Raw genomic sequence first — 9,462 nt, forward strand, 5'->3', positions numbered from 1 at the left:
ATGTGTCGTTCTTCTCAAGTGACCTCATCTCATCATCCATGGCTTGCTCTCACTTGATCGAATCATCCACCTGTAGGGCCTCATTAAAAGACTATGGTTCCCCCTCATCAGTCAGCAATAGATAGTGTAATGAAGGTGAATACTTATATGGTGCCCTGATGGATCTGGATGATATATGGTGCCCTGATGGATCTGGATGATCTCCTTAACACCTGCTCAGGTGAAACTTGCTCCACTTCAGATTCTTCAGTAGGAGTTGGTTGAGTATCTGCTTCGACATCTCTGGGGTTACTCTTCTCCAACTCAACCTCAACTCCCACTTGCTTTGTAATCTCTAGAACCTTCTGCTCTCTGCCCTTGTGAAGGACAGACTCATCAAATGTCACATCACAATGTCTCAGGATCTTTCTGTTCTTGTCATCCCAAAACCTGTAACCAAACAGAGCAGAACCATAGCCTATGAAGTAACACTTCACAGCCTTGGCATCAAGCTTGTATCTCTTTTCTGGATCAACATGAACATAAGCAGTGCAACCAAAAGTCCTCAAGTGTGAGTACTTGAGTTCTTTTCCTGTCCACACCTCCTCTGGAATCTTGAACCCTAAAGGAACTGATGGTCCTCTGTTGATCAAGTATGCAGTTGTGCTAACAGCATCCTTCCAAAGTGTTTTGGGCAGCACACAGTGTATCCTCATACTCCTTGCACGCTCATTCAATGTTCTGTTCATCCTCTCAGCAATTCCATTCTGCCTTGCCTTACCAGGAACTGTTCTCATCAATCTGATTCCCTCAGCTGCAAAGAATGCCTTGAACTCTGATTTGTCATACTCTCCTACATTGTCAGACCTTAGGCATTTGACTTTCAAACCGGTCTGATTCTCAACTTCAGCTTTCCACTTCTTGAAAGTTGCAAACACATCTGACTTATGCTTCAAGAAGTAAACCCATACCTTCCTGCTAAAATCATCAATGAAGGTAACATAGAATCTGGATCCTCCAAGTGATGATACTAGAGATGGTCCCCAAACATCTGTATGGACCATTTCCAACCGCACTTTCTTTGGCGTCTAGGAGTCTTTGTGAAGCTTACTCTTTTCTGTTTGCCCATAACACAGCTCTCGCAAAGACCCATATCAACAGACTTCAGACCCTCTAGATCCTTTTGCAACAAGCATTTTCATTCCTTTAGTACTCATGTGTCCAAGTCTGTTGTGCCACAGACATGAACCGGAAGCACCTTCAGCAACAGCGGCCATGTTTATACACCCTACAGTGGTGTACAAGGTTCCAGATTTGGTGCCACGAGCTACTACCATAGCACCTTTCACGATCTTCCACGAACATTTCCCAAACACTGCTGCATATCCCGTGCTATCCAACTGACCAACCGAGATCAGATTTTTCTTGATCCCAGGAATATATCTGACATCCTCCAATGTCAACTGGTTTCCCGAGGTGGTCTTTATGCAAACATCACCCTTTCCTTTAATCTCTAAGGCTTTATTGTCAGCAAGATATATTTTTCCAAAGTTTCCAGATTTGAAATTTTAGAACTACTCCTTGCTTGGATACGAATGGAAAGATGCACCAGAATCCAAAATCCATGATTCAACCGCACTGTTCACACTAAGGATTAGAGCATCCCCAATGTCCTTTGCTGAATTTACATAATCATTGCCATCTCCAAATTTCTGATTCTGTTTCTTTTTTGGCTTTGTACAGTTCGTCCGAAAGTGTCCTTTTTCTCCACAGTTCCAACAAGTCACGTTTGATCTGTTCAGTGATTTTCCTCGATTCTTTGATTTTGATCGACCATGTTTATTTTGGCCTTTCGTCTTACTTCTCCCCCTTCGATCAACGCTGAGAGCACTGCCCGATGAATCTCCCACTTCTCGTTTGCGAATACTTTCGCTAAGAACAACATCACGGATTTCATCAAACTTCAGTTTCTCAGATCCACGGGAACTGCTAATCGCAGCAACAACAGTATCCCAAGACTCGGGCAGAGATGACATCAAAATCAACGCCTTAATTTCATCTTCGAAATTAATATCCACAGAATTGAGTTGACTCACAATCATATTGAACTCGTTTATATGATCAGAAACGGATCCATTCTCAGACATCTGTAAATTGAACAATCTACGCATCAAATATACCTTGTTCATAGCCGATGGTTTTTCATACATGTTTGACAGTGCCTTCAACAGACCGGACGTAGTCTTCTCCTTCACGATGTTGAACGCCACGTTTCTTGACAAAGTCAACCGGATCAACCCTAGAGCCTGGCGATCCTTGAGTTTCCACTTCTCCTCCGTCATGGATTCCGGCTTCACCCCGGTCAACGGTTCGTGAAGATCTTTCTGGTACAGATAATCTTCGATCTGCATCTTCCAGAAACTGAAATCGGATCCATCAAACTTCTCAATTCCAAGCTTCGAACTATCCATCTTCTGTGATCGTGTTGAATCTCCTTAGCTCTGATACCAGTTGTTAGGATCGAATTCACGCACACACACTAGATGAATGAAGAACACAAGAACTTTCAAGAGAAAGAGATGAGAGATCTAGAGCGAGAAAGAGAAAACCCAATATTTCGTGGTAACACCCCGTGAGTAAACTTCCACGGCGGTGAGGTATATTTATAATAATAAATCAGAGTATTTTTGGTTACAGAGAATAAATAGAGAATAAATAGGAAATCCTAAAATAGAGAATAAATAGGAAAGCCTAAAATTAATCAGGCTCCACTACCTAACATAAATATCGCCATGTTCCCTTCCGTCATACTTAAAGCACGGAAGCACTTTTGGTTCATCCACCAATGAACCAGCAATGGGGCGTGATGCATAATTCAGAATGTCCGTTGATCTTGTGCAACCGTCTTCCGGGAGCTTTTTTCGATAGTTTAGCGGGATAACAGGACTACTGTTAATTACAAACATTACAACAAGGGAAACTCAGGCAAGCCTGCGTTGGGCATTCAATTCATTGAATAAAAGAACTAGAAATTTAACTTTTCCAGGTATCTAATGAAAAACAATAAGAAACATGGTGAAGTTCATTTCCGAGTATCAAAGGAAAGTAATAGATGAAAATGTACCTATTTAGTATGTACTTTAAACAACTCCACACAGAGTATGCTCCCATGGAAAGCCAACCACATAGAACCTGTGTCCTAGTTGCAACTTATCAGCTAGCTCCTCAACATCAAACACTTCACTCTTTACTGAGCGCTTTGGATGTGGCTCACTCTCTCCATAACCATCACGATCATATTGTAGAACATATATTTGAAGTTCTTGCATTAAGTCCTGGTTACTTAAAACAGAATCAGCAAAATGAAGTACAAAATTCAAGTACCTACAAAGAAAATCTCCGATTTTTTTTACCTCTAATGGCAATCCCCAATTCTAAGGATAGAACAAAATTATTCTTTCCGTCCTAATTAAAGTGTCTTATTTTGATTGGGCATAGAGTTTAAGAAATAAAGAAATACTTTCGAATCTTTTGGTCTTACATTAAAGATAATGTAGTTCTTTAAATCTTATGATTTTAAACTTGTCACATAGAATCTTGGAATTTTGGAATTGGAAAAATTATTAAATATAGAAAGAGACACTCTGTCTGGACAAACCAAAAAAGGAAGTAAGACACTAAAGTTAGGACGGAGGGAGTATATGAACCAGCCAATCAGGTTTGTTGTAGTTCTAAACATGAAAGTGCAAGTAAAGACCAGAAGTTTTATTTGCTTATACCAGATTCAAGCATAAATGTCGAGCAATCTTTAACGTGGGACTCAGCAAGATTTTTCCCGATTTTCAACCATATTGTAGGTGCAAGCGAATTTGGTCATAACATAAATAATAGATACTAAAATGAATAGGCTAAATATGGAGTTAAAAGTTTTCATACTTGGGATATTGGTAACATCAAGTCTTTGCAGCTATCAAAACCATGAGCAATAATGATCTTGTGCTTTGCCTTCTCCTTGGCAATGCCACCCTCTATGTAGGCTAAATATCTCCGATCACTGCTTTTGACCCTTGGCAAAATCCCCAGAGGACCACCTGGTGAACCACAATATTTTGGAGGGGGAGTCTTAAGTAATGCCAAATAAGCCCATCCGAGCATTCCAACTGTTGTTGCTACTGCTACTATTTTGTGCAATCATAGCTGAAAAGAGAAGTGATACATTAGACAGTAGTTGAATACAGTGGCAAAAATTTTGTATACAAAAATTAGTAGTCTTCCCCATTACCATTCTTAGCATAATCACAGCCAATCATTTCATCGTAATACAACGTAAATGATCCATGCTACATAAGTATAAAGTCATAAGCTTTAATATGTTGTTTCTTGACAGAGGGCACGTGTTTTATGTTATTTTACAGTAGAATCCAAATTTATAATCAGACCTTTGGAAGGCATTTTTTCATTATAAGGCATAAAAAGCTAAATTGCAATTTTGGTGGCAGATCATTGTGTCCACTGTTACATATGCTTGCGTAGATATTTGATCTAGTGGTAAGAGTATAGCACTGCATGTGTAAGCTAGGTGCAAGTCACAAGTTCAAACCATGTTACTGGTGAAAGCCTGGTATTTTGGTAGAGAATGGTAGAGGCCCTCAGAAATTTCTCAGTAATTCAAAGAAAAAACAAATACTAGCTAACTTATCAGCTAATGAAATCTGCAAACTGCAATGAACTTGTTGTACCAAGTTTCATATGTTAAAAAACATTTTTGACTGTGTTCAACAAGCACAACAGAAATGGCATACTACAGACAATCCTAGGTTTCAGTTTGATATAAAAATTTCCAAATTTAAGGAAGCCACATAATGGCTTTCCTGTTAGGAATTTGCTTTTCCAACTGCACTTAATTTTACTTTTACCGCTTTATATTATATAAGACTTAGTCAATTAGTTGTAAGTCATCTATTCTTATTACGGAAAAGGGCCTAAAATACACTAAAAGTATTGAAAATGGTACAAAATTATCCTTCATCCACTTATTGGCTCTAAAATGCTCTTTTCATCCACCTATTGGCTCCAAAATACCCTTGTCATCCAACTTTGGGTTCAAAATTGACTATTTTTTTAATTGTTTTAAAACTAAACTCTTTAAATATTTTTTAAAATACTTTGCATTCAACTATTGGTTATAATATAATTTATTAATATAATTTATAAACTAACCCACTACCCACTCATTACTAACAAAACCTCACCCAATTAATAATCCAATTATAATATCAAAATCGTCATAAACACTACTAAAACACGATGAAATTATAAATTCCTGAAAATGACATCCAAAATTATTCGTGTCCAATCAAGCCCCAATTAATTTAGGGTGAGCCGCTTATTTAGGAGGACACTTTCTTTTAAAATTGAATTAGAAATTTATGATTAAAGGTAAAGAAGTAATACATCCCGAATTAATTCATGCACTTTTTTTATATATAATTTTATAAATATTTATGATTTATTTTAAAACCTAAAATATATTATTTTGAAAAAAAGTTACCTATGAACTAACATCACATAATTGAGACGTAAGAATAATTAAGATGAACATAGTCAGACTTTTAAGTTTATCGATAATTTTTATTTAGACACTTGAATGTATGATAATTTACTTCTGTAGATATTTTCGCCTCAAATTTTTAAAAACACTCAATTGGCAGTAGCTAATCTGTTCTTGCATTAATAATGTGACATGTTTATTAATTTAGAGGGGTTTAATTATTAATGGGTGGGTAGTGGATTGATTTATAAATTATACTAATAAGTTAAGTTATAACAAATAGTTGAGAGCCACGTATTTAAAAAAATATTTGAATAGTTTAAATATAATACCGTTAAATAAGTGGTCAATTTTGAACCAAAAGGTGAATAACTAGGGTATTTTGGACTCAATAGGATAGTGGGAAGGGTATTTTGGAGCCAATAGGTGGATGGAGGGTAATTTTGTACCATTTCCAATACTTTGAGGGTATTTTAGGCCCTTTTCCATTTTTATTATTTAGGAGTAAATTAGTGACTTAGAAATCTGCTAGTCGTGGGTTTATTGTCTTCTGCTTTCTGTTTATTATTCTAGTCTTATAAATGTAATATGATGACATCAATAAAAATGTTTTTCTACAATATTCTTCTTGACTTCTCTGCTTTCTGATAACTCATACTTTTGAAATTTACCAACACAAAAGATTAAAGATGGAAGAAAGCTCAAGTTTCTCGGCAATGGCACCTTCTGTCCTCAATGGTGGAAATTTTCACATATAGGTTGTCACGCCTCGAGCCTACACCCTGAACGTGGCCGACACTCAATGGTCATTGATGGCCTCGAGCGAACCCTTGATTTGTCTTAGCTAACTCATAATCATAACTTGACCGAAAAGAATATCATAACTGAGAATGTTTATAAAGTTGAAACATTCAAACTTAGCCACAAGCTGGCAACTCAAGTCTTACCAAAAAAAATAATACTGAAAGACTCAAAAGACTAACATTACACTGTCAATTGAAACCTCAAAAACTGAGATACATGTTGGGAAAGACCCCATAACATCCTAATAAATGTGTCATCTAGAATGCAAGGAGGCTCACCACTGACCTTGGCTCTGTTCAACTCATGAATAACTAACTCATTTCAATATAAAGCAATTTAAAAATAAGTTCAATATAAAGAAAGATGTTTGAAAACATATTGTAAACTCTGAATGTATACAAGAATACAATTAACTTTGAGATGTATACAAAAATACAAGTAAATTGACCGCCAACAGTTAACTATGAGATGTATATAAGAACTTAGGAAATAGTGCGGAAATTTAAAATTTTTCCTTACAATTTTATAAAATGAGAGGGAGTGTATGATACTATGTCTCAAACTATTTTCAATGCTTTGAATAACCCTTTGAGACATAGCCCACACAAAAATAAAAGACATAGAGGAAATGGTGGGTTTTTCCTCAAATCTATGAGGACTCACCAAATCTTCAACTTTTTGCTCCTTACAAAATCTAACTGTCAAGAATAGAACATCAAGTCTCCGAACTCTGCACTTAGTGAAGAATATAGAAGAAATATGTGTTAGCACAAATATGTACTGAGTATGGTAGTCATGCATAAAAATCGAAGAAAACATGTCAAAAAGGGACATTTAGTTGAAAAGCATGCATTTACTAAGTTGACAATAATTATACACTTTTAATGTAAAGCACAAGTCACAAGCATACTGAATCATCTCTTAGGTAACCCTAAGTTATACTTGTGCAATGTAGGAATAGTATCCCATAATACCATTCATACTAAGTACCATTTTGGGCCTACCATAGTCATACTTACCATTCTTCATTATCATCTTTAGTCAACAATCATAGACAAGGAACATTCACATTTAATAAGTCATGGGAAGGAAAACAACTCATATTACAATCCAAGTTAACATGCAACATTACAAGTAGCCTTAGGCATCCAATGAAATTACCCTCTAGACACAAGCACATTCATTACATGAGTCATCTTGACAATAGGAACCTACCACAATTACCCTCAAAGCCTACTTGTGCAATGCATGGATGAAGTCACATACCTCCACCTATTCTAAGTAGAACTCATTGAATAGCCATCGTACATCCTAGACTTGACCTTGTGGGAATTAGCCTTAACCGACATAGACCATGTGAGAAGTACATGGAATCCGGTGTCATTCCCCACATCGAAAAGGGGTGTTCTACATGCTAAGTTAGAACTTAAATGTATTAGCTTGGAAATGAATCCAATGGCTAAATCACCTACGGGGGCACGTATCAATGGGATAAAAAGATTGCTACTATAAACCCGTACTTACTTAATGGGGGAGCTTACATCTCATGAGATTAACTTTAGGAACCCAGCCTTACTTAATGTGAGAGACTCTATCTCATAGTCAATACCCACTCGGTGCTAGGCATAACTTCTCACAATTACATGTTTAGTCTTGAATTGAACTTAAAAGCATGAATGAGTATATTTCCCTTCATCCAACACAATTCATAAGCATAGCTTATAGATTCATCAGTGAGGATGGACTTTCAACGTAAGATCTTCATGATAGATTCAAGTAGGTGAGATTTTAGCTTTGAACCTTTAATCTTCAATATGTGAGGAAAAATTTTACATTACACTCATTATGTGTTTATGATAATGAATTTTCAATTAACGCAACCATATTATCATAATCATGGAATAATCATGCATAAGTGTGTGTGTGTGAGTGAGAATAGACTTTCAACCACACCACGAGCACATCAAATCCATAATCAGTTTACTTTCTCAAAAGATGGTCTTGCATCATGAACACACTTCCTCAAGCATGTATAATATCATATATTGCCTTTTTAAGGAACAAAGACCATATTCAATCAACACATCTAGCATTCATCTTATTAGACATGGATATAAACAAAGTACAAGTAATAAAGTCATTAAATGCATGATTTCAAACTCTCATAATATAGTTCATATTGGTGGAGTCTTTCACAATGACACCACATAAAATTCAACACACAACAATTTAGAGTATAATCATGTTCATAAGATATACACATAAAGCCACAATTTGGCATAAGTCTCATGGTTTACCCCTCTTGGATCAAGGATCACATTCAACCAATCAAATATAAGATTGCTACATTAAACATGGAAGTCAACATGATTCAAATAACTCAACCAATACCACATAATCTCATAATGTTCAACTTGCTACAATTCACCCACATCACAAGGTCATAAATTGGGGACATGGGGTTTCATAAGTTCTTTGAAGAAATTCAACATAAAAACCATAGAAACTCCTTAATTAATCCTTAATTCAATTAATCAATTCATTATATTCATAATTCTATAATTAAATAACCATAATTTCATATCCAACTTGACAAGTTAAGAGAATTCATGGATTCATGGAAGAATTTATCATAAAACCATCCTAAAATAGAAATTAAACCATAATATAAAACAATTGAATCATTGAAAACGTTTTGAGAAAGAATCCATGACTTTGAATGAAAACCCTAGGTTTTGGAGAATTATATAGTTTGAAATTGAGAGATTTAGGGCTTCATGGATGAAATTATAACCATGAATCAAAACCACCATACCTTAGATCAAGATCCTTCAAGAATTTGAGTGTAAAATAGGACTCCTTGAACCCAAGCATTCTTCTCCAATGGAGGTTTTCGAGAGAATATTTTTTGGGAAAAGTTAGTTATGATTTAGGGTCTTGGGAATCAGGAAATCAATAAAAATAGGTTAGTTAATGGTTTTAATAATACTTAAATAAGTCTAAATAAACAATACAAAATGACCCTACCCTAAAATAATTAAATTAGGAATTATTTGGAAACCACCTACTTTTTGCCGAATTGGAGTACCATGTGTAGGCATGACCTAGGACCTACCCCCCCCCCCCCC

The 9,462-nt window shown here is 35.9% G+C and overlaps 1 pseudogene; it reads right to left on the bottom strand.

Annotated features, from left to right (window-relative positions):
- Window positions 1-2,740: 2,740 nt before the first annotated feature.
- LOC107024951 lies at window positions 2,741-4,289 on the bottom strand (annotated as a pseudogene).
- Between the last annotated feature and the right edge of the window lie 5,173 nt (window positions 4,290-9,462).

The sequence above is a fragment of the Solanum pennellii genome, chromosome 7, assembly GCF_001406875.1.
Source record: "Solanum pennellii chromosome 7, SPENNV200".
Classification (NCBI taxonomy): Eukaryota; Viridiplantae; Streptophyta; class Magnoliopsida; order Solanales; family Solanaceae; genus Solanum; species Solanum pennellii.